The 24,763-nt window shown below is 58.7% G+C and overlaps 1 long non-coding RNA gene across 1 annotated transcript in view; it reads right to left on the minus strand.

The window, feature by feature from the left end:
* Window positions 1–619: 619 nt before the first annotated feature.
* Window positions 620–24,763, minus strand: part of LOC140485504 (uncharacterized) — a 57,457-nt gene continuing 33,313 nt past the window's right edge. Inside the window, exon 3 of the long non-coding RNA XR_011962367.1 lies at window positions 620–829. This is a non-coding gene — a long non-coding RNA (uncharacterized lncRNA). The remainder of the gene's footprint in view (window positions 830–24,763) is intronic.

Consider the following 24,763-nt stretch of genomic DNA (forward strand, 5'->3'; position numbering starts at 1 on the left):
GACGTCAGTGAATTGAACAAACGATAAGATCCCGAGCGAAGAGATCCCATTCCAGGGAGAAGGAGACTCTGTTCCGAAGGCCCCTCAGACAGTTAAAGGGGTGAATCCGTTTTCCCTGCGTTTACATTTCTCCACGACACAGGATCGACCACAATTTAGACCAAAATACAGGAATTCCCAAACTCCGTTTGTCTTCAGGAAACTGGGAGAGAATCCTTCAGGACAGCAACGTTTCCACCCTCCGTATTAGGAACTGGTAAGGAGTGACCTGTGTCTGCTCTCGAGTGATCGAGTGTGTGGGAATGTTCTAGAAACCATCTGTCCTGATGGATGTGTCTCTGTGTGTTTGGGGAGGGAGGGTTCCTTGTGGTTTATGTCACATTTTTGTCAGTAATTCCGACCTTCCCATCTGTTATTCCAGCTCCAATTATTTTAATAAATCCCTGAATGCAGGGACACATTTGAAAATCTCACTGGATCCCCAATCAAACGGGTCCCTTTGCCTCCAGGCTGATGGATAATGGGTTTGTTTTCCTTCCTCACAGTTAACGTAGTGACCATCTACGTCCTGCTTTATAAAGATTGTGGATTGTCTCCATGTGTCAGACGTTACCTGGGGGCCATGGCAGCGGCGGATCTCCTGGTCATTATCCTCGACCTGATCCTGAGACACATTCCCATTGTTTATCCGGAACAGTTTTATTTCCTGAGGTACTCCGTCCCCGTGTGTAATATCCACGCCGTCCTGCTTTATGCAGCCACTGACTGCTCTGTCTGGTTCACCGTCACTTTCACCTTTGATCGGTTTGTGGCCATTTGTTGGCAGAAGCTGAAAAGTAAATATTGCAGTGAGAAAACGGCGGCTGTGGTTCTGGGAGCAGTGACTGTGCTGAGCTGTTTAAAGAACATTTTCTGGTATTTTATGCTCGAGGCTTGGTATCGGCTGAGGAACCTCCCCTGGTTTTGTGATGTAACATTCGCTGTTCTATTCTCCAGTGTCTGGGTCACAATCGAGTCCCTCCACCACATTCTAACCCCGTGTGTCCCATTTCTCCTGATTCTGCTGCTCAATGTTCTCACCGTCAGACACATTTTAGTGACCAGCAGAGCCCACAGGAGACTCCGCGCTCACACCAATGGGGACGCTCAGTCTGATACTGAAATGAGAAACCGAAAAAAATCCATCATTTTACTGTTTGTGATCTCGGCCAATTTCATCCTGTTATGGTCAATGTTAATGCTGTATTCTATATGGAAACGGATGTGGTGGTTTGGATATCAGTCTGTGAATCTCCATCCCTTTGTGCAGGAATTGGGCTTCATGCTGCAGCTCCTCAGTTGCTGCACAAACACCGCGATTTATGCCGTGACCCAGAATAAGTTCAGGCAGCAGCTGAAGAATGTGCTGAAATATCCCTTCACCCAAATCCATCCATTCATCAAATTCCCTCATTAATCAATCCATCCGGGATTTTCTCATTTCAGTTCAGTGTTTCAGCGATGGAGCAGCCTGTCAGTATGGTAACAGACTGAGGGTAACGCTGGTTTGTCCATCCTTATCCCACAGGGGGGTTACAGGGAAACAATTCAATGTTTCTCACAACTCAGGGGCCAGTGAGAAAAGGCACCAAACCAATGACTGTATCCATCACTTCCATTTGTAACCAATAACAATGTTGATTAAATCGTGCCGAGCAGCAGAGTGACCGATGTTGTTGTGTGTCTTTGTGTTGGAGAAGCTGAGCTGGAGAGAGACAGACTCAGCCCCAAGTCCTGGTCCTCAGGGAAGGGGAGGGCACCACGCCCTGAGCTCAGGAGCTGGGTTTAACACCCTCTGTCCCCACACTGCAGCCTGGCCTCCCCATATCCTCACCCCCACTTTTCCTCCTCAATTCTCTCCCTCTCTTTCTGCACACTGTCTCTTTCTCACCACCTCTCCCTTTCACTCTCCCTGGTCCCCTCTCAGACATCCCCCCCAACCCCGGTTTCTCCACCTGCCTCCACTATTCTTTCTGCCTCACTCTCCCCTCTCTCTCACACCCCCAACATGAATTTCTCCACCTGCCTCCATTCTTCTCTCTCCCCCTCACCCTCACTCTCTCTCTCTCCTGCCGTCTCTGTCTCCCTCCTGCAATTCCGTCTCTACCCCCATTTCCCCCGAACTCCTACATCCCGCATCTCTCTATCGTCTCACCCCCACCCCCCACACGCAGCCTCAACACCACCCCCAGTCTCTGGGTCAGAGTAAGAGGGAAGGACCAGGGAGATCGGACTATGTCAGATCTAGAGGAAGGGTGGGAGAGAGATTCAGTCAAAGAGAAACGATGGGAGGTGGGGAGAGAGAGAGAGAAACGGAATTCAGGGGATCGAGAGTAAGAGAAGGTGGAGAGAGAGTGAAGGAACAGGGAGAGAGAGAGCAAGAGAGAAATAGGGTGAGAAGGGGAGAGAGAGAGAGAGAGAGAGAGACAGGGGAAGAGATAATAAAAAGGGGCGAGAGAGAAGGGCGAGAGAGTGAGGGTGAGAGAGAGGGGAAAAGGGTGGAAGAGAGGGGGAGAGAGGGGAGAGAGAGCAGGGGAGAGAGAGTGGACAGAGAGAGTGGGTAGAGAGAGTGCGGAGAGAGAAAGTGGGGGAGAGAAAGAGGGGAAGGAGAGAGAGGGGAGAGAGAAAGGGGAGAGAGCGCGGAGAGAGAGAGGGAAGAGAGAGCAGATAAAGGGAGAGGGAAATGAGCGAGAGGGGAGAGAGAGTGGGAGAGAGAGGAGGGAAGAAGGAGGAGGGGAGAGAGAGGGGGGACAGAGAGGAAGAAAGAGAGGAGGAAGGAGAGAGGAGGGGGAGAGTGGAGGGGACAGGAGGGCGTGAGAGAGGAGTGGGGGTAGAGAGAAGAGGGTAGAGAGAGGGGGTTAGAGAGAGGGTGAGGAGAGAGTGGGGTAGAGAAAGGGGCATAGAGGGAGGGGCATAGAGAGAGGGGGTAGAGAGAAGGGAGAAGACGGGGGGAGAGAGTGAGATGGGCAGAGAGAGGGCTGGGGAGAGAGACAGGGGAGGGAGAGGATGGGGGAGAGAGAGAGGGTGGGAGAGAGAGGGGAGGCCGAGGGAGTGGAGGGTGAGAGAGGGGGCGGGAGAGAGAGGGGGAGGGAGAGTAAGATGGGAGGGAGAGTAAGAAGGGAGGGCGAGAGAGGGGATGGAGAGAGAGGGGAGGGACAGGGAGAGGGGAGGGAGAGTGAGAGGGGAGGGAGATTAAGGGGAGGGAGAGTGAGAGGGGAGGGAGAGTGAGAGGGGAGGGCGAAAGAGGGGAGGGAGAGAGAGGGGAGTGGGTGAGAGGGGAGGAAGAGTGAGAGGGGAGAGAGAGTGAGAGGTGAGGGCAGGAGAGAGGAGAGGGAGTGAGAAAGGAGGGAGAGAGAGTGGAGGGGAAGGCGAGAGTGAGGGGAGGCGAAAGAGAGAGGGGAGGGCGAGATAGAGGGGAAGGCAGGGGTGAGGGTGAGAGGGGGAGGGCGAGAGAGGGGGAGGGAGAAAGAGAGCGGAGGGTGAGAGAGAGGGGAGGGAGAGTGAGAGGGGAGGGAGAGTAAGAGGGAAGGGAGAGTAAGGGAAGGGAGAGTGAGAGGGGAGGGAGAGTGAGGGGGAGGGTGAGAGAGGGGAGGGAGAGTGAGAGAAGAGCGAGAAAGAGAGGGGAGAGAGTGTGAGAGGAGAGGGAGGGTGAGGGGGAGGGAGAGTAAGAGGGGAGGGAGAGTAAGAGGGGAGGGCGAGAGAGGGGATGGAGAGAGAGGGGAGTGGGAGAGAGTGGAGGGAGAGTGACAGGGTAGGGAGAGTGAGAGGGGATGGAGAAAGAGAGGGGAGGGTGAGTAAGAGGGAAGGGAGTTTGAGAGGGGAGAGAGAGTGAGATGGGAGGGCGAGAGAGGGGGAGGGCGAGAGGGGGGAGGGGAGGGCGAGAGAGAGGGGAAGGACAGTGAGGGGGAGGGAGAGAGAGGGGAGGGAGAGTGAGAGGGGAGGGAGAGTGAGAGGGGAGGGAGATTAAGGGGAGGGAGAGTGAGAGGGGAGGGAGAGTGAGAGGGGAGGGCGAAAGAGGGGAGGGAGAGAGAGGGGAGTGGGTGAGAGGGGAGGAAGAGTGAGAGGGGAGAGAGAGTGAGAGGTGAGGGCAGGAGAGAGGAGAGGGAGTGAGAAAGGAGGGAGAGAGAGTGGAGGGGAAGGCGAGAGTGAGGGGAGGCGAAAGAGAGGGGGAGGGCGAGATAGAGGGGAAGGCAGGGGTGAGGGTGAGAGGGGGAGGGCGAGAGAGGGGGAGGGAGAAAGAGAGCGGAGGGTGAGAGAGAGGGGAGGGAGAGTGAGAGGGGAGGGAGAGTAAGAGGGAAGGGAGAGTAAGGGAAGGGAGAGTGAGAGGGGAGGGAGAGTGAGGGGGAGGGTGAGAGAGGGGAGGGAGAGTGAGAGAAGAGCGAGAAAGAGAGGGGAGAGAGTGTGAGAGGAGAGGGAGGGTGAGGGGGAGGGAGAGTAAGAGGGGAGGGAGAGTAAGAGGGGAGGGCGAGAGAGGGGATGGAGAGAGAGGGGAGTGGGAGAGAGTGGAGGGAGAGTGACAGGGTAGGGAGAGTGAGAGGGGATGGAGAAAGAGAGGGGAGGGTGAGTAAGAGGGAAGGGAGTTTGAGAGGGGAGAGAGAGTGAGATGGGAGGGCGAGAGAGGGGGAGGGCGAGAGGGGGGAGGGGAGGGCGAGAGAGAGGGGAAGGACAGTGAGGGGGAGGGAGAGAGAGGGGAGGGAGAGTGAGAGGGGAGGGAGAGTGAGAGGGGAGGGAGAATGAGAGGGGAGGGTGAGTAAGAGGGGAGGGAGAGTGAGAGGGGAGCGTGAGGGAGAGGCGATAGAGAGAGAGGGGGAGAGCGAGGGGGGAGGTCGGGGAAGGGCGAGAGAGGTGAGGAGAGGGCGAGAGAAAGGGGAAGGACAGTGAGGGGGAGGGTGAGTGAGGGGGAGGGAGAGTGAGAGGGGAGGGAGAGAGGGGAGGGCGATAGAGCAGATGGCAAGAGTGGGGAGGGCGAGAGAGGCGAGGGAGAGAGAGTGGAGGGAGAGTGAGAGGGGAGGGAGAGAGGGAGGGAGAGTGAGAGGAGAGGGTGAGAGACAGGAGGGAGGGAGGAGGGAGCTAGAGAGTGGAGAGCGAGAGTGAGAGGGGAGAGAGGGGGTGGGATGGAGACGGGAAGGAGAGGGGGAGAGTGAGAGGAGGGTGAGAGAGGGGAGGGAGAGTGAGAGGGGAGAGCGAGAGAATGGAGGGGAGGGTGAGAGAGATTGGAGGGAGAGTGAGAGGGGATGGAGAGAGGTGAGGGCCAGAGAGGGGAGGGTGGTAGAGCGGATGGTGAGAGTGGGGAGGGCGAGAGAGGGGAGGGAGAGAGAAGGGAGGGAGAGTGAGAGGGGAAGGAGAGTGAGAGGGGAGGGAGAGTGAGGGGAGGGAGAGAGAGGGGAAGGAGAGTGAGGAGAGGGAGAGTGAGAGGGGAAGAAGAGTGAGAGGGGAGGGAGAGTGAGAGGGGAGGGCGAGAGAGATGCAAGGAGAGAGAGAGGGGAGGGAGAGAGAGGGGAGGGAGAGAGAGGGGAAGGAGAGAGAGGAGAGGGAGAGTGAGAGGGGAAGAAGAGTGAGAGGGGAGGGAGAGTGAGAGGGGAGGGCGAGAGAGATGCAAGGAGAGAGAGAGGGGAGGGAGAGAGAGAGGGGAGGTCGACAGAGCGGAGGGAGAAAGAGAGGGATGAGAGAGTGAGAGGAGAGGGAGAGTGAGGGGGAGACAGAGTAAGAGGGGAGGGAGAGTGAGAGGGGAGGGAGAGTGAGAGGGGAGGGAGAGAGGGGAGGGATGGAGACGGGCGGGAGAGAGAGGGGAGGAGGAGTGAGGGGAGGGTGATCAATGAGAGGGTGAGAGAGATGGAGGGAGAGTGAGAGGGAAGGGAGAGAGAGGGGAGGGAGGGTGAGATGGGAGGGCAAGAGCGAGGGGAGAGAGAGTGAGAGGGGAGGGCAAGAGAGGGGAGGGAGAGTGAGAGGGGAAGGAGAGTGAGAAGGGAGGGCGAGAGAGGGGAGGGAGAGAGAGGGGAGGGAGAGAGGGGAGGAATGGAGACGGTAGGGAGGGAGAGAGAGGGGAGGGAGAGAGAGGGGAGGGTGATCAATGAGAGGGTGAGAGAGAGGGATGGAGAGTGAGAGGGAAGGGAGAGAGAGGGGAGGGAGGGTGAGATGGGAGGGCAAGAGCGAGGGGAGAGAGAGTGTGAGGGGAGGGAGATTGAGAGGGGAAGGACAGTGAGAGGGAAGGGCCAGAGCGAGGGGAGGGAGAGAGAGAGGCGAAGGAGAGAGAGGGGAGGGAGAGTGAGAGGGGAAGGAGAGTGAGAGATGGAGGGAAAGAGAGAGGGGTGGGAGAGAGACAGGGAGGGAGAGAGGGGAGGGAGCTTGAGAGGGGAAGGACAGTGAGAGGGGAGGGCCAGAGCAAGGGGAGCGAGAGAGAGAGGCGAAGGAGAGAGAGGAGAGGGAGAGTGAGAGGGGAAGGAGAGTGAGAGGGGAGGGAGAGAGAGAGGGGAGGGAGAGAGAGATGGAGGGAGAGAGAGAGGGGAGGGAGAGAGAGATGGAGGGAGAGAGAGAGGGGAGGGATGGAGACGGTAGGGAGGGAGAGAGAGGGGAGGAGGAGTGAGGGGAGGGTGAGAAATGAGAGAGTGAGAGAGAGGGATGGAGAGTGAGAGGGAAGGGAGAGAGAAGGAGGGAGATTGAGATGGGAGGGCAAGGGCGAGGGGAGGGAGAGTGAGACGGGAAGGAGAGTGAGGAGGGAGGGTGAGAGAGAGGAGGGAGAGTGAGTGGGGGAGGGAGTGAGAGGGGAGGGTGAAAGAGGGGTGGGAGAGAGAGTGGGGAGCGCGAGAGAGAGGGGACGGAGAGTGAGAGGGGAAGGAGAGTGAGACGGGAGGAAGAGTGAGAGTGGAGGGCGAAAAGAGGGGAGGGCGAGAGTTGGGGGAGGGAGAGAGAGTGGGAAGCGCGAGAGAGAGGGGAGGGAGAGTGTGAGGGGAAGGAGAGTGAGAGGGGAGGAAGAGTGAGAGGGGAGGGCGAGAGAGAGGGGAGGGCGAGAGAGGGGAGGGAGAGTGAGAGGGGAGGGAGAGAGGGTAGGGATGGAGACGGGAAGGACAGAGAGAGGAGGGAGAGTGAGGGGAGGGCGAGAGAGGAGAGGGTAAGAGAGAGGGTAGGGAGAGTGAGAGGGGAGGGAAAGTGAGAGGGGAGGGCGCGAGCAAGGGGAGAGCGAGAGAGGGGAGGGACAGTGAGAGGGGAAGGAGAGTGAGAGGGGAGGGAGAGAGAGTAAGGGGAGGGAGAGTAAGGGGGAGGGAGAGTGAGAGGGGAGGGAGAGTGAGAGGGGAGGGCGAGAGCAAGGGGAGGGCGAGAGAGGGGAGGGACAGTGAGAGGGGAAGGAGAGTGAGAGGGGAGGGAGAGTGAGAGGAGGGGAGGGCGAGAGAGAGGGAAGGGAGAGTGAGTGGGGAAGGAGAATGAGAGTGGAGGCAGAGAGAGGGGAGGGTGAGAGAGGGGAGCGTGAGAGAGGGAAGGGCAAGAGATGGGAGGGGGAGAGAAGGGAGGGCGAGAGAGAGAGAGGTGAGCGAGAGAGGGGGTTGAAAGACAGGGGAGGGTGAGAGAGAGGGTAGGGAGAGTGAGAGGGGAGGGATGGAGACGGGAGGGAGAGAGAGGGGAGGAAGAGTGAGGGGAGGGCGAGAGAGGGGAGGGAGTGCGAGAGGGGAGGGCAAGAGCGATGGGAGGGAGAGTGAGAGGGGAGGGAGAATGAGAGGGGAGGGCGAGTGACACGGGAGGGATAGTGAGAGGGGAGAGTGAGAGAAGGGAGGGAGGGAGACGGGAGGGAGAGAGAGAGGAGGTAGAGTGAGAGGGAAGGGAGAGTGAGAGGGGAGGGCCAGAGCGAGGGGAGGGTGAGAGAGGGGAGGGCGAGAGAGGGGAGGGCGAGAGAGAGAGAGGTGAGCGAGAGAGGCGGTTGAAAGAGAGGGGAGGGTGAGAGAGAGGGAGGGTGAGTGAGGGGGGAGGGAGAGAGGGGAGGGCGATAGAGCAGATTGCAAGAGTGGGGAGGGCGAGAGAGGCGAGGGAGAGAGAGTGGAGGGAGAGTGAGAGGGGAGGGAGAGAGGGAGGGAGAGTGAGAGGAGAGGGTGAGAGACAGGAGGGAGGGAGGAGGGAGGTAGAGAGTGGAGAGCGAGAGTGAGAGGGGAGAGAGGGGGTGGGATGGAGACGGGAAGGAGAGGGGGGAGAGTGAGAGGAGGGTGAGAGAGGGGAGGGAGAGTGAGAGGGGAGAGCGAGAGAATGGAGGGGAGGGTGAGAGAGATTGGAGGGAGAGTGAGAGGGGATGGAGAGAGGTGAGGGCCAGAGAGGGGAGGGTGGTAGAGCGGATGGTGAGAGTGAGGTGGGCGAGAGAGGGGAGGGAGAGAGAGGGGAGGGAGAGAGAGGGGAAGGAGAGAGAGGAGAGGAAGAGTGAGAGGGGAAGAAGAGTGAGAGGGGAGGGAGAGTGAGAGGGGAGGTCGACAGAGCAGAGGGAGAAAGAGAGGGATGAGAGAGTGAGAGGAGAGGGAGAGTGAGGGGGAGGCAGAGTAAGAGGGGAGGGAGAGTGAGAGGGGAGGGAGAGTGAGAGCGGAGGGAGAGAGGGGAGGGATGGAGACGGGCGGGAGAGAGAGGGGAGGGAGGGTGAGATGGGAGGGCAAGAGCGAGGGGAGAGAGAGTGAGAGGGGAGGGCAAGAGAGGGGAGGGAGAGTGAGAGGGGAAGGAGAGTGAGAAGGGAGGGCGAGAGAGGGGAGGGATAATGAGCGGGAGAGTGAGAGATGGGTGGGAGGGAGACGGGTGGGAGACAGAGGGGAGGTAAAGTGAGAGGGGAGGGACAGAGGGTAGGGATGGAGACAGGAGTGAGAGAGAGGGGAGGAAGAGTGAGGGGAGGGTGAGAGATGAGAGGGTGAGAGAGAGGGAGGGAGAGTGAGAGGGGAAGGACAGTGAGAGGGGAGGGCCAGAGCGAGGGGAGGGAGAGAGAGAGGCGAAGGAGAGAGAGGAGAGGGAGAGTGAGAGGGGAAGGAGAGTGAGAGATGGAGGGAAAGAGAGAGGGGAGGGAGAGAGAGGGGAGGGAGAGAGAGGGGAGGGAGAGAGGGGAGGAATGGAGACGGTAGGGAGGGAGAGAGAGGGGAGGGAGAGAGAGGGGAGGGTGATCAATGAGAGGGTGAGAGAGAGGGATGGAGAGTGAGAGGGAAGGGAGAGAGAGGGGAGGGAGGGTGAGATGGGAGGGCAAGAGCGAGGGGAGAGAGAGTGTGAGGGGAGGGAGATTGAGAGGGGAAGGACAGTGAGAGGGAAGGGCCAGAGCGAGGGGAGGGAGAGAGAGAGGCGAAGGAGAGAGAGGGGAGGGAGAGTGAGAGGGGAAGGAGAGTGAGAGGGGAGGGAGAGAGAGAGGGGAGGGAGAGAGACAGCGGAGGGAGAGAGAGGGGAGGGAGAGAGAGGGGAGGGAGAGAGGGGAGGGAGCTTGAGAGGGGAAGGACAGTGAGAGGGGAGGGCCAGAGCGAGGGGAGGGAGAGAGAGAGGCGAAGGAGAGAGAGGAGAGGGAGAGTGAGAGGGGAAGGAGAGTGAGAGGGGAGGGAGAGAGAGAGGGGAGGGAGAGAGACAGCGGAGGTAGAGAGAGGGGAGGGAGAGAGAGGGGAGGGAGAGAGGGGAGGGATGGAGACGGTAGGGAGGGAGAGAGAGGGGAGGAGGAGTGAGGGGAGGGTGAGAAATGAGAGGGTGAGAGAGAAGGATGGAGAGTGAGAGGGAAGGGAGAGAGAAGGGAGGGAGATTGAGATGGGAGGGCAAAGGCGAGGGGAGGGAGAGTGAGACGGGAAGGAGAGTGAGGAGGGAGGGTGAGAGAGAGGAGGGAGAGTGAGTGGGGGAGGGGAGGGCCAGAGCGAGGGGAGGGAGTGAGAGGGGAGGGTGAAATAGGGGAGGGAGAGAGAGTGGGGAGCGCGAGAGAGAGGGGACGGAGAGTGAGAGGGGAAGGAGAGTGAGAGGGGAGGAAGAGTGAGAGTGGAGGGCGAAAAGAGGGGAGGGCGAGAGTTGGGGGAGGGAGAGAGAGTGGGAAGCGCGAGAGAGAGGGGAGGGAGAGTGTGAGGGGAAGGAGAGTGAGAGGGGAGGAAGAGTGAGAGGGGAGGGCGAGAGAGAGGGGAGGGCGAGAGAGGGGAGGGAGAGTGAGAGGGGAGGGAGAGAGGGTAGGGATGGAGACGGGAAGGACAGAGAGAGGAGGGAGAGTGAGGGAAGGGCGAGAGAGGAGAGGGTAAGAGAGAGGGTAGGGAGAGTGAGAGGGGAGGGAAAGTGAGAGGGGAGGGCGCGAGCAAGGGGAGAGCGAGAGATGGGAGGGTCAGTGAGAGGGGAAGGAGAGTGAGAGGGGAGGGAGAGAGAGTAAGGGGAGGGAGAGTAAGGGGGAGGGAGAGTGAGAGGGGAGGGAGAGTGAGAGGGGAGGGCGAGAGCAAGGGGAGGGCGAGAGAGGGGAGGGACAGTGAGAGAGGAAGGAGAGTGAGAGGGGAGGGAGAGTGAGTGGAGGGGAGCGCGAGAAAGAGGGGACGGAGAGTGAGAGGGGAAGGAGAGTGAGAGGGGAGGAAGAGTGAGAGTGGAGGGCGAAAAGAGGGGAGGGCGAGAGTTGGGGGAGGGAGAGAGAGTGGGAAGCGCGAGAGAGAGGGGAGGGAGAGTGTGAGGGGAAGGAGAGTGAGAGGGGAGGAAGAGTGAGAGGGGAGGGCGAGAGAGAGGGGAGGGCGAGAGAGGGGAGGGAGAGTGAGAGGGGAGGGAGAGAGGGTAGGGATGGAGACGGGAAGGACAGAGAGAGGAGGGAGAGTGAGGGAAGGGCGAGAGAGGAGAGGGTAAGAGAGAGGGTAGGGAGAGTGAGAGGGGAGGGAAAGTGAGAGGGGAGGGCGCGAGCAAGGGGAGAGCGAGAGAGGGGAGGGTCAGTGAGAGGGGAAGGAGAGTGAGAGGGGAGGGAGAGAGAGTAAGGGGAGGGAGAGTAAGGGGGAGGGAGAGTGAGAGGGGAGGGAGAGTGAGAGGGGAGGGCGAGAGCAAGGGGAGGGCGAGAGAGGGGAGGGACAGTGAGAGGAGAGCGAGAGTGAGAGGGGAGGGCGAGAGCAAGGGGAGGGCGAGAGAGGGGAGGGACAGTGAGTGGGGAAGGAGAATGAGAGTGGAGGCAGAGAGAGGGGAGGGTGAGAGAGGGGAGGGTGAGAGAGTGAAGGGCAAGAGATGGGAGGGGGAGAGAAGGGAGGGCGAGAGAGAGAGAGGTGAGCGAGAGAGGGGGTTGAAAGAGAGGGGAGGGTGAGAGAGAGGGTTGGGAGAGTGAGAGGGGATGGAGAGAGGGGAGGGATGGAGACGGGAGGGAGAGAGAGGGGAGGAAGAGTGAGGGGAGGGCGAGAGAGGGGAGGGAGTGCGAGAGGGGAGGGCAAGAGCGATGGGAGGGAGAGTGAGAGGGGAGGGAGAATGAGAGGAGAGGGCTAGTGACACGGGAGGGATAGTGAGAGGGGAGAGTGAGAGAAGGGAGGGAGGGAGACGGGAGGGAGAGAGAGAGGAGGTAGAGTGAGAGGTAAGGGAGAGTGAGAGGGGAGGGCCAGAGCGAGGGGAGGGTGAGAGAGGGGAGGGCGAGAGAGGGGAGGGCGAGAGAGAGAGAGGTGAGCGAGAGAGGCGGTTGAAAGAGAGGGGAGGGTGAGAGAGAGGGAGGGAGAGTGAGAGGGGAGGGCGAGTGACACGGGAGGGATAGTGAGAGGGGAGAATGAGAGAAGGGAGGGAGGGAGACGGGAGGGAGAGAGAGAGGAGGGAGAGTGAGAGGGGAGGGAGAGTGAGAGGGGAGGGAGAGTGAGAGGGGAGGGCCAGAGCGAGGGGAGGGTGAGAGAGGGGAGGGCGAGAGAGAGGGTAGGGTGAGAGAGAGGGGAGGGTGGGAGAGGGGAGGGCGAGAGATGGGAGGGTGAGAGAGATGGGAGGGAGAGAGAGGGGGAGGGTTAGAGAGGGGGATGGAGAGTGAGAAGGGAGGGCGAGAGAGGGGCGGGCGAGAGAGATGGGAGTGAATAGAGAGGGGAGGGCGAAAGAGGGCAGGGAGAGAGAGGGGAGGTAGAATGAGAGTGGAGGAAGAGTGACAGGGGAGGGAGAGAGATTGGAGGGCGAGAGAGAGGGAAAGGCGAGCGAGAGGGTAGGGCGAGAGAGAGAGGGGAGGGTGAGAGAGAGGGGAGTGTGAAAGAGAGAGTGGAGGGTGAGCGAGAGGGGAGGGTGAAAGAGAGAGGGGAGAGTGAGAGTGCGGAGTGCGAGAGAGCGGAGTGTGAGAGCGCGGAGGATGAGAGAGGGGAGGGCGAGACAGAGGGGTGAACGAGAGAGGGGGTGAGAGAGAGGGGAGGGCGAGAGAGAGATGGGAGTGCGAGAGAGAGGGGAGGGCAAGAGAGAGCGACAGGGAGAGAGAGAGGGGAGGGAGAGAGAAGGCGACAGGGAGAGAGATGAGAGAGAAAAGGGTGCAAGAGCGTGATTGAGAGGGTATGAGAGATCGAATGAGGGAGAGAGTTTACGAGAGAGATGGGGGAGCAAGGGGGAAGACTGAGAGAGAGGGAGGGGATAATTGAGTGACAGAGACAAGAGACAGAGAGACAGAGAGAGGTGGGGTGGGAGAGAGAGGGGTGTAGAGAGAGACAGAGAGAGGGGAGTAGAGAGAGAGAGGGAGGGGGATAGAGAGAGGGAGAGAGGGGACAGATACGAGAGAGAGTGTCTGACAGAGAGAGAGAAAGAGAGACAGTGAGCGAGCAAGAGAGATGGTTGAGAGAGAGAGAGAGAGAGAGAGAGAGAGAGAAGGGGCGGGATAGAGAGAGAGAGAGAGAGGACTGCAGAGAAAGAGAGGTGGGAGAGTGAGAGAGAGAGGCTGTGAGAGAGAGAGAGAGTGAGAGAAGGGAGAGCATGATAGAGAGACGGGCCAAGTGAGAGGTAGAGAGTTGAGAGAGGGGCGAAAGAGAGAGAGGTCGCAAGAGGCGGAGGGAAGGCCGAGAGACACAAAGACAGACCGAGACAGAGGGGTGAGAGATGAAGAGAGGGTGCGAGAGCGATGAGGCAAGAGCGAACGGGGGAGAGAGGTGGCGAGAGAGAAAGAGAGAGGCAAGAGAGAGAAGCAAGAGAGAGGGGCGAGAGAGAGAGCGAAACTGATGGGAGAAAGACAAGAGCGAGACAGATTGAGAGAGGAGAGAGAGGCGGGTGATAGAGGGAGGGATAGAGAGAGAGAGGGAGAGAGTGACTGAGAGTGGGGTGAGACAAGGGTAAGAAAGAGTGAAAAAGAGAGAGAGAGAAAACGAGACAGAGAGGGAGAGAGGTGAGAGTGAGAGAGCAAGAGAAAGGACAAAGCAAGGGTGGGAGAGAGGGAGAGTGTATATGGAAGAGAGGGTGAGGGAGAGAGGGAGAGAATGAATGAGAGAGAGCAAGAGAGGGACGACAGAGGGGCGAGAGAGGTGCGACAGAGAGAGAAAGGGGAGGAGAGAGGGGGAGAGAGAGGGACAGAAACTGCGAGGGGGAATAGAGAGAGGGATAGAGAGAGAGCACAAGCGAGCGAGGGAGACCAAGCGAGTGAAAGAGAGACGGGGAGAGCGAGAGAGAGGAGGACAGAGAGAGAGAGATGGGGACAAGCGAGAGACAGAGTAATGAGAGAGAGGGGTGCAAGAGAGAGAGGAGCTGGGGTGGGGGGAGGACTGAGAGAGAGAGAGAGAGAGACGGAGAGAGAGAGCAACAGACAGACAGAGAGAGAGAGAGAGAAAGAGCAAGAGTGAGAGAGAAGAGTTGAAAGAGGGAGGGAGGGCAGAGAGAGGGAGACAGAGAGACAGACAGACAGACAGAGCACAAGCAATAGAGAGAGAGCACGAGTGAGAGAGAGCGAGCAAGAGAGAGAGTGAGATGAGACAGAGAGGGAGGCAAGAGAGAGGGAGAGAAGGAGGGAGAGAGAGACCGTGAGAGCGTAAGGGAGGGTGAGAGGTTGAGAAAGCGCGAGCGAGATGAAGAGAGCGAGAGGAAGAGTGAGAGAGAGAGAGGGGGCAAAGAGAGGGATAGAGATAGAGCGGGAGAGAGAGAGAGGAAGAACAAGAGAGAGAGGATGCAAGCGAGGGACAGAGGGATGAGAGAGAGAGAGGGCACAAGAGCGAGACAGAGGCAGTGAGAAAGGGAGGGAGAGCTGAGAGAGCTGAGAGAGACAGAGAGACAGACGGTGTGAGAGAGATAGAGGGGGCGAGAGAGAGATAGAGGGATTAGAGAGAGGGAGAGAGGGGCAAAAGACACAGACAGAGGCAGCAAGAAAGGGAGGGAGAGCTGAGAGAGCAAGAGAGTCCGGGAGACAAAGAGACAAAGTGAGAGAGAAAGAGGGGCGGTGGGGGGGGGGGGAGCGGGAGGCAAGAGGGGGATGGAGAGGGGGAGGGAGCGGGAAGGGGGCAAGCGAGATGGCAGAGAGAGAGGGCAGAGAGAGTGGGGGAGAGAGAGGGGGGAGAGAGGGGAGAGAGAGGGGAAAGAAAGAGGGGGAGAGAGGGTAGAGAGAGTGGGGAAGAGAGGGGGAGAGAGAGGGTGAGAGAGAGGGGAGAGAACGGGTGTAGAGTGGGAGTGAGATTTTGGGGAGAGGGTGGGAGAGACAAGGAAATAGAGGGGGGAGAGAGAGGGGAGGAGAAGGGGGAGAGAGAAGGGGAGAGAGGGGTGAAAGAGAGGGGCGAGAGAGAGACGGGGAGAGGGAAGGGGAGAGAGAGGGGAGAGAAAGGGTGTAGAGAGGGAGTGAGAGTTGGGGAGAGAGTGGGGGAGCGACAGGGAGAGAGTGGGAGAGAGAGAGGGGAGGAGAGAGATAGGCGTGAGAGAGCGAGGGTGAGAAAGAGAGAGAGTGAGTGAGAAAGAGAGCGTGGGTGAGAGAGAGGAGGGTGAGAGAGGGGTTGGGGGTGAGAGGGGTGTGAGAGAGAAGGGGTGAGAGACAGAGGGGGTGGGACAGAGAGAGAGAGAGAGACAGTGTGGTGAGAGAGTGACATGGGAGACAGAGAGGGTGAGAGAGAGAGAAAGAGAAGGTAAGAGAGAGAGAGGGGTGAGAAAGAGGGAGAGTGAGTGAAACAGAGAGAGTGTAAGTGAGACAGAAAGAGCGTGAGTGAGAAAGAGAGAGCTGGTGAGAGAGAGGAGTTTGAGAGAGAGGGGGGGTCGGGGTGAGACGGGGATGAGAGATAATGGGTGATGGAGAGAGTGAAAGTGGGGAGGGGGAATAGGGAGAGTGGAGTGAGAAGGAGAGGGTGTGAGAGAGAGTGGGGTGAGCGAGAGGGGTGAGCGAGAGGGGTGAGAGGGGGAGGAGTTAGAGAGAGATCGCGGGGTAAGAGAGAAAGTGTGTGAGAGGCGATGAGAGAGAGGGGTGAGAGTGAGGGCGTGAGTGACTGAGGGTGTGAGAGAGTGAGGGGCTGAGAGAGTGAGGGGGTTTGAGAGAAGGGGTGGTGAAAGAGAGAGAGGCAGTGAGAGAGAGGGAGTGTGAGAGAGAGGGGTGTGAGAGTGAAGGGTGAGAGAGAGGTTGAGAGAGAGGGGGTGAGAGAGAGAGGTGGGTTGAGAGAGAGGGAGGGTGGGGGTGAGAGAGAGAGGGATGAGAGAGAGAGAAGGTTGAGAGAGAGGGGTGGGAGAGAGCGGTGAGAGAGAAGAAGGGGTGAGAGAGTGACAGGGTGGAAGAGAGGGGTGGTGGGAGAGAGGGAATGAGAGAGAGAGAGCTGGGTGAGAGGTCGGTGAGAATGAGAGGTGGGAGTGAGTGACAGCGAGGAGGTGGGGGAGAGAGAGGGGGAGAGAGAGGGAGGGTGAGAGAGAGAGATGGATGTGAGAGAGAGCGAGGGGTTGAGAGAGAAGGGAAGAGACTGAGGGGGTGAGAGAGTGAGGGGATGAGAGATTGAGGGGGGTTGAGAGAGCAGGTGGTGAGAGAGAGGGGTGTGAGAGAGAGAGGCTTGACAGAGAGGGGTTGAGAGAGAAAGAGAGGGGTGAGAGAGAGTGTGAGAGAGAGTGATGAGAGAGAGGGGGGTTGAGAGAGAAAGAGAGGGGTGAGAGAGAGAGGGGAAGAGAGAGAGAGGGATTGGTGAGGGGGTGAGAGAGTGAGAGGATGAGAGAGTGAGGGGGGTTGAGCGAGAGGGTGGGGGGTGAGAGAGAGAGGGGTGAGAGAGAGCGGGGTCGAGAGGGAGGGGTTGAGAGAGAGAGAAGGGGGTGAGAGAGAGTGAGGGGTTGAGAGAGTGGTGTGAGAGAGGGGGCCGAGAAAGGAGGGCAGAGAGGAGGGGAGAGAGCGGGAGAGGGGGCAGAGGGAGTGAGAGGGGGCAGGATTGGGGGCAGAGAGAGAGGGCGCAGAGAGTGGGGAGAGAGATGGGGAAGAGAGAGGGGGAGAGAAGGGTGAGAGAGAGGGGAAGAGAGAGGGGGAGAGAGGGGGAGAGAGATGGGGAGAAGAGGAGGAGAGAATGGAGGAGATGGGGAGAGGGAGAGAGAGGGGGAGAGAGGGGGTGAGAGAGAGTTGTTGAGAGAGAGGGTGTGAGAGAGAGGAAGTCGGAAAGAGCGGGTGAGAAACATGGGTGTGAGAGAGAGAAGGGGTGTGAGAGAGAAGGGGTGTGAGACAGAGGGAGTGGGAGAGAGAGGGAGATGTCGGCTAAGAGAGAGAGAGAGTGGGGTGAGAGAGTGAGATGGGAGTGATAGAAAGAGGGTGTGAAAAACAGGGGGAGAGTGGGTGTAGAGAGTGGGGTCAAGAGAGGGGGTAGAGAGAGGGGAGAGAGAAGGGAGAGAGTGTGGGAGAGAGAGGGGGTGAGAGAGAGGGGGTGATAGAGAGTGGGTTAGAAAGAGAGAGAATGTGAAAAAGAGAGAGTGGGAGAGAGAGAGGTGTTGAGAGAGAAGGGTGGGTGAGGGGGTGAAAGAGAGAGAGTGAGAGAAAAAGAGAGAGAGTGAGAGAAAAAGAGAGAGAGTGTTGAGAAAGAGAGAGTGTGAGTGAGAAAGAGAGAGCAGGTGAGAGAGAGGGGGTGAGAGAGGGGTGTGGGGTGAGAGGGGGTGAGAGACAGAGGGGGTTGGACAGAGAGAGAGAAACTGTGGTGAGAGAGAGAGGGTGAGAGAGTGAGATGGGAGTTAGAGGGGATGTGAGATAGGGCTAAGAGAGAGAGGGAGTGAGAGACAGGGAGTGTGAGAGAGCGGGGTGAGAGAGCGAGGGGTGAGAGAGAGAGAGAGGGATGAGAGAGAGAGGATTGAGTGAGAGGGAGGTGGGAGAGAGTGGGGTGTGAGAGAGAGAGGGGTGAGAGGGTGAGAAGGTGGAAGGGAGGGGGTGTGAGATAGAAGGGGGTGTGAGAGAGAGAGGGGGTGAGAGACAGTGGGTGTGAGAGAGACGGGGATGTGAAAGAGAGTGAAGGAGATGGGGAGAGAGGGGGTGAGAGAAAGGGGGAGAGAGGGGTAGGGAGAGGGGGAGAGAGGGGGGTGAGAGAGAGTTGGTGAGAGAGATTTGTTGAGAGAGAGGGTTGTGAGAAAGGGGGTGAGAAACAGGGGTGTGGGAGAGAGAAGGGGTGTGAGAGATAAGGGGTGTGAGACAGAGGGGGTGGGAGAGAGAGAGAGATGACGGTTAAGTGAGAGAGAGAGTGGGGTGAGAGAGTGGGGGTGTGAGACACAGGGGGAGAGAGGGAGTAAAGAGTGGGGTGCAAGAGAGGGAGGGGAGGGAGAGAGTGGGAGAGAGAGGAGTTGAGAGAGAGGGGGTGAGAAAGAGGGGGTGAGAAAGAGAGAGTGAATGAAAAACAGAGAGAGTGTAAGTGAGAAAGAGAGAGCGTGAATGAGAAAGAGAGAGTGGGTGAGAGAGTGGGGGTGAGAGAGGGGGGTGGGGTGAGCGGGGTATGAGAGAGAAGGGGTGTGAAACAGAGGGAGTGGGACTGAGAGAGAGAGAGACTGTGGTGAGAGAGAGAGGTGAGAGAGTGAGATGGGAGTGACGGGGGTGTGAGAGAGGGCTAAGAGAGAGAGGGAGTGAGAGAGATGGAGTGTGAGAGATAGAGGTGAAAGTGCGAGGAATGAGAGAGAGGGGTTGAGAGAGGGGTTGAGAGAGGGGGAGAGAGAGAGGGAGCGAGAAGGAGAGAGAAGGGAAGAGAAAGAGGCAGAGAGATGGTGGGAGAGAGGGAGGGGGTGAGAGAGCGAGGATGTGTAAGAATGTGTGTGAGAGAGAGGGTGATGTGAAAGAGATTGGGGTGGGGGAGAGAGGGGTGATGGAGAGAGAGGGGAGAGAAAGAGGAGGTGAGAGAGAGATGGATGTGAGAGAGAGGGGGGTGAGAGAGAGAGGGGTGAGAGAGAGTGGTTGAGAGAGAGGGGTTGAGAGAGAGAAGGGGTGTGAGAGAGAAGGAAGGTGAGAGAGAGGGGAGTGAGAGAGACGGGGGTGAGAGAGAGTTGACGAGAGAAAGGGTTTGAATTAGAGGGGGGGAGAGAGGATGAGAGAGAGAGGGGTTGAGAAAGATGGGTTGAAACAGAGAGGAGGTGAGGGGGAGGACTAAGAGAGAGAGAGACGGAGAGAGAGCGACAGACAGAGAGAGATATAGAGCAAGAGTGAGAGAGAAGAGTTGTGAGAGGTAGGGTGGACTGAGAGAGATGGAGGGAAAGAGACAGACAGAAAGAGCATGAGCAACAGAGAGAGAGAGCGAGCACGAGCGAGAGAGAGTGAGCGAGAGAGCGTGAGATAAGAGAGGGAGGAAGGCAAGAGGAAGGGAGAGAGGCAGGGAGAGAGAGAGAGCGTGAGAAGAGGGTGAGAGAGTGAGAGAGAGAGAGCACGAGGAAGAGAGCGAGTGGAAGAGTGAGAGAGAGAGGATGCGCGAGAGAGAGAGGGGGTGAGAGAGTGGTGCGAGAGAGGCAGGCGAGAGTGGAGGGGAGAGAGGGGGCGAGGGAGCGGGAGGGAGAGGGGCGGGATTGGGGCAGAGAGACGGCACAGAGAGGGGGGAGACAGATAGGGAAGAGAGAGGGGGAAAGGAGGGGGAGAGTGGGGGAGTGAGATGGGGAGGAGAGGGGGAGAGAGTGAAGGAGATGGGGGAGAGAGGGAGTATGAGAGAGCCGAAGTTCGAGAGGGTGAGAGAGGGGGGTGAGAAACAGGGGTGTGAGTGAGAGAAGGGGTGTAAGAGAGAATGCGTGAGAGACAGAGGGGGTGGGAGAGAGAGAGAGAGAGACGATGGCTGAGAGAGAGAGAGTGGGGTGAGAGAGTGAGAGTGGGGTGTGAGAGAGGGGGTGTGAGAGACAGGGGGAGAGAGGGGGTGGGCAAGAGAGAGGGTAGAGAGAGGGGAGAGAGAGGGGAGGGAAAGAGTGGGAGAGAGAAAGGAGTTGAGAGAGCGGGGGTGAGAGAGAGAGGGGGTGACAAAGAGAGAGCGGGTGAGAGGGGGTGAGAGAGAAGGGGTGAGAGACAGAGGGGTTGGGACAGAGAGAGAGACTGTGGTGAGAGAGAGAGTGAGATGGGAGTGAGAGGGGGTGTAAGAGAGGGCTACGAGAGAGAGAGTTAGAGAGAGGGAGTGTAAGAGAGAGGGGTGAGAGACGGAGGGGTGATAGAGAGTGGTTGAGAGAGAAGGTTGAAAGAGAGAAGGGGTGAGAGAGAGAAGGAGGGTGAGAGAGAGGGGAGTGAGAGAGAGGGGGGTGAGAGAGAGAGACGGTGGAAGAGAGGGGGTGTGGGAGAGAAAGGGGGGAGAGAGCTGGGTGAGAGGGTAGTGAGAGGGAGAGGTGGGAGTGAGTGACAGAGAAGGGGTGCGAGAGAGAGGGGTGATAGAGAGAGGGGATGAGAGAGGGAGCGAGAAGGAGAGAAAGGGATGAGAAAGAGGCAGAGAGTTGGTGGGAGAGAGGGAGGGGCTGAGAGAGCGAGGGTGTGTGAGAGTATGTGTGAGAGTGTGTGTGAGAGAGGGGATGTGAAAGAGATTAGGGTGGGAGAGAGAGGGGTGACGGAGAGAGAGGGGAGAGACAGAGGGTGTGAGAGAGGGATGGATGTGAGAGAGAGAGACAGGGGTTGAGAGGGGGTGGTGAGAGAGAGAGGGGGTGTGAGAGAGAGGGGTTAGAGAGAGAGGGGAGAGAGAAGGGTTGAGAAAGATGGGCTGAAAGAGAGAGGAGATGAGGGGGAGGACAGTGAGAGGGAGAGAGAGAGAGAGCGACAGACAGAGAGAGAGAGATAGAGCAAGACTGAGAGAGAAGAGGTGAGAGTGGCAGGTTGGACTGAGAGAGAGAGAGAGTGAGACAGACAGAGAGAGCATGAGCGACAGAGAGAGAGAGAGCACGAGCGAGAGTGAGCGCGAGTGAGACAGACCATGAGATGAGAGCGAGAGGGTGACAAGAGAGAGTGAAAGAGGCAGGGAGAGAGAGAGAGAGAGCGTGAGAAGAGGGTGAGAGAGTGAGAGAGACCGCAAGAGGAAGAGAGAGAGCGGAAGAGTGACAGAGAGAGGATGCGAGAGAGAGGGGTGTAAGAGAGAGGTGCGAGAGAGGGGGCTGAGAGAGGAGGGGAGAGAGGAGGGGAGACAGGGGGCGAGGGAGGGTGAGTGGGTGGGATTGGGGGCAGAGAGACAGCACAGAGAGGGAGGAGAGAGGGGGCAGAGAGGGGGGAGAGAAAGGTGAGAGCGAACTGGAGAGAGAGGAGGAGAGAGACGAGGGAGGGGGGGAGAGAGAGGGGGGAGAGAGGGTTTGAGAGAGAGGTGTTGAGGGAGAGGGGGTGAGAGAGAGGAAGTGAGGGAGAGGGGTGAGGAAGAGAGGTGTGAGAGAGAGAGAGAAGGGGTGTGAGACAGAGGGGGTGGGAGAGAGAGAGACGTGGGGTGAGAAAGAGAGTGAGTTGAGAGAGTGAGAGTGGGGTGAGAGAGTGAGATGGGAGTCAGAGAGGGGGGTTTGAGAGACAGGGAAGAGAGGGGGTAGAGATTGGGGACAAGAGAGGGGGTAGAGAGAGGGGAGAGAGAGAGGGCAGGAGAGAGGGGAGAGAGAAGGGAGAGAGGGGAGAGAGAGAGGGGGTTTGAGAGAGAGGGGGTGAGAGAGAGGGCGTGAGAAAGAGAGAGAGTGAGTGAAAAAGAGAGAGAGTGTAAGTGAGAAATAGCGAGCATGAGTGAGAAAGAGAGCGGGTGAGAGAGAGGGGGTGAGACAGGGGGGGGATGAGAGGGGGTTGAGAGAGGAGGGGTGCGAGACAAGGGGGGGACAAAGAGAGAGAGAATGTGGTGAGAGAGAGGGGATGTGAGAGAAGGCTAAGAGAGAGAGAGGGAGTGAGAGAGAGGGGTTGAGAGAGTGGGGCGAGAGAGCGAGGGGGATTGAGAGAGAGGGTTGGTGGTTGGAGCGAGAGGGGTGAGGGAGAGAAAGGGTTTAGAGAGAGGGAGGTGGGAGAGAGAGGGGGTGAGAGAGAGAGCTGGCTGAGAGGGCAGTGTGATGGAGAGGTGGGAGTGAGTGACAGAGAGGGGGTGGGAGAGAGAGAGGGGTGAGTGAGGGAGGGGGTAAGAGAGAGGGAGCGAGAGAGTGGGTGATGTGAAAGAGATTGGGGTGGGAGAGAGAGGGGTGATGGAGAGAGAGGGGAGAGAGAGGCGGGTGAGAGAGAGATGGACGTGAGAGAGAGAGGGATTGAGAGAGAGGGGGTGAGAGACTGAGGGGGAGACAGAGTGAGGGGATGAGAGATTGAGGGGTGTTGAGAGAGGGGGTGGTGAGGGGAGTGAGAGAGAGAGGGAGTGGGAGAAAGAGGGGTGAAAGAGAGGGGTTGATAGAGAAAGAGAGGGGTGAGAGAGAGACAGGTGAGAGAGAGGGTGTGAGAGAGTGTGGTGAGAGAGAGGGGTTGAGAGAGAAAGAGAGGGGTGAGAGAGAGAGGGAAAGAGAGAGCGGGGTGAGCCATGGGGGTGAGGGGGGAGGAGTTAGAGAGAGAGCGCGGGTTAAGAGAGAAAGAGTGTGAGAGAGAGAGGAGTGGTGAAAGACGGTGAGAGAGTGAGGGTTTGAGAGCAAGAAGGGGGTCAGAGAGAGAGAAGGGGGTGAGAAGGAGGGTTAAGTGAGAGGGGTGAGAGAGAACGGTTGAGAGAGAGGGGGGTTGAGAGAGAGACGGGGGAAAGAGGAGGTGTGTGTGAGAGAGAGAGGATTAGAGAGAGGGGGAGAGAGAGGGGTTGAGAAAGATGAGTTGAGAGAGAGGAGGTGAGGGGGAGGACTGAGAGAGAGAAAGACGGAGAGAGAGAGTGACAGACAGAGAGAGAGATAGAGCAAGAGTGAGAGAGAAGAGGTGAGAGAGGTAGTGTGGACTGAGAGAGAGAGAGAGAGTGAGACAGACAGAGAGAGCATGAGCGACAGAGAGAGAGAGAGCACGAGGGACAGAGAGCGAGCGAGAGAGACCGTGGGATAAGAGAGAGGGAGGCAAGAGAGAGGGAGAGAGGCAGGGAGAGAGAGAGCGTGAGAAGAGGGTGAGAGAATGAGAGAGAAAGAGCAAGAGGAAGAGAGCGAGCGGAAGAGTGAGAGAGAGAGGACGCGAGAGAGAGAGAGATGGGGGTGAGAGAGTGGTGCAAGAGAGGGGACGAGAGAGGAGGGGAGAGCGGAGCGGAGAGAGGGGGCGAGGGAGGGGGAAAAGGGCAGGATTGGGGGCAGAAAGATGGTGCAGAGAGAGGGGGCAGAAGGGTGAGAGAGAAGGGGAGAGAGAGGGGGTAGAGAGAGGAGGGAGAGAGAGGGGGAGAGCGGGGAGAGAGAGGGGTAGAGAGAGGAGGGAGAGAGGGGGGGTGAGATAGATGAAGTGCGAGAGAGGCGGTGAGAAAGCGGGATGTGAGAGAGAGAAGGGGTTTGAAACAGAGGGGCAGGGGGAGAGAGAGAGAGGGGTGAGAGTGACAGTGGGGTGAGAGAGTGAGATGGGAGTAGAGAGAGGGGGTGTGAGAGACAGGGGAGAGAGGGGGTAGAGAGTGGGGGTAGAGAGAGGGGAGAGAGAGAGGGGGAGAGAGAGGGGGAGAGAGAGAGGGGGAGAGAGAGAGGTGTTGAGAGAGAGGGGGTGAGATAGAGGAAGTGCGAGAGAGGCGGTACGAAAGCGGGGTGTGAGAGAGAGAAGGGGTTTGAAACAGAGGGGCAGGGGGAGAGAGAGAGAGGGGTTAGAGTGACAGTGGGGTGAGAGAGTGAGATGGGAGTGAGCGAGAGGGGGTTTGAGAGACAGGGGAGAGAGGGGGTAGAGAGTGGGGGCAAGAGAGGGGGTAGAGAGTGGGGGCAAGAGAGGGGGTAGAGAGAGGGGAGAGAGAGAGGGGGAGAGAGAGTGTGGTTTTGAGAGAAAGGGGGTGAGAGAGAGAGGGAGTGAGAAAGACAGAGAGTGAATACAGAGAGAGTGTAAGTGAGAAAGAGAGAGTGAGTGAGAAAGAGAGAATGGGTGAGAGGGGGGAGAGACAGGGTGTGATTGAGGGAAAGAAAGTGGGGTGGGGGGTAAGAGAGAGTGGAGTGAGAAGGAGATGGTGTGAGAGAGAGAATAGGCGAGAGAGAGAGGGGGTGAGCGAGAGGGGTGGGGGGAGGGGTTAGAGAGAGAGAGAGTGAGGGGTAAGAGAGAACGTGTGTGAGAGAGGGTGAGGGGGTGAGAGAGAGAGGGTTGAGAGACAGAGGGGGTGTGTGTGAGGGTGTGAGAGAGTGAGCGGATGAGAGAGTGAGGGTGGTTGAGAGAGATGGTGGTGAGAGAGAGGGAGTGAGAGAGAGGGAGTGAGAGAGAGAGAGTGAGAGAGTGGGGTGAGAGACAGAGGGGGTGAGCGATAGTGGGGTTGAGAGAGAGACAATGGGATGAGAGGGAGGGGTCTGGGGGTGAGAGAGAGGGGTGAGTGAGAGGGTTGAGAGAGAGAGAGCGTGGAAGAGAGAGGGGGTAGGAGAGAGAGGGGGTGAGAGAGAGAGAGCTGGGTGAGAGGGGGTGAGACAGAGGGGGGTGAGAGAGAGAGGGGGAGTGCGAGAGAGAAGGGTGTGTAAGAGAAAGTGGTTGAGAGAGAAAGAGGGGTCTGAGAGAGAGAGAGGGGTGAGAGAGAGGGGAGTGAGGGACAGAGAGGGGTGGGAGAGAGTGAGGGGGATGAGAGAGCGAGGGCGTGTGAGAGTGCGTTTGAGAGAGAGGGGATGTGAAAGAGATTGGGGTGGGAGAGAGAGGGGGTGACAGAGAGAGAGAGGGGGAGAGAGAGAGGGGTGAGAGACAGAGAGAGTGCGAGAAAGAGGGGTGATAGAGAGAGGGGTTGAGAGAGAAAGAGGGGGGTGAAAGAGGGGGAAGAGAAAGAGGGGGAGAGAGAGAGGAAGAGAGCAAGACGAAAAGTGAGAGAGGATGCGAGAGATTGAGGGGGGCAAGAGAGGGGAGCGAGGGGGGTGAGGGAGGGGGAGGGAGAGGGGGTGGGAGTGGGGGCAGTGAGAAGGGGAGAGAGAGGGGAGAGAGAGGGGGAGAGAGGGGAGAGAGGGGGAAGGGGGAGAGAGATGGCGAGAGAGAGGAGAGAGTGGGGAGAGAAGGGGAGAGAGAGAAGGGGCAGAGGGGGGAGAGAGAGGGGGAAGGGGGAGAGAGAGGGGAAGAGAGGGGGAGAGAGGAGAGAGATGGGGAGAGGGGGGAGTAATGGGGAGAGAGAGTGGAGGAGAGGTCGTGACAGAGATGTGTTGAGACAGAGGGGGGAGAGAGAGAGGGAGTGAGAGAGTGGAAGTGAGAGAGAGGGTGTGTGAGAGAGGTGGGGTGAGAGAGGAGGTGAGAGAGAGGGGCTGAGAGAGTGTGTGTGTGATAGAGGGGGTGGGAGGGAGGGGATGGGAGAGAGAGGGTTTGGGAGAGAGAGCTGAGTGAGAGGGGGTGAGAGAGAGAGAGGTGAGAGGGGGAGTGGGGAGAGAGAGTGGGGAGAGAGGGGGGAGGGGGTAAGTGGAGGGTGAC

This window comes from Chiloscyllium punctatum, chromosome 14 (assembly GCF_047496795.1).
Source record: "Chiloscyllium punctatum isolate Juve2018m chromosome 14, sChiPun1.3, whole genome shotgun sequence".
Taxonomy (NCBI): Eukaryota; Metazoa; Chordata; class Chondrichthyes; order Orectolobiformes; family Hemiscylliidae; genus Chiloscyllium; species Chiloscyllium punctatum.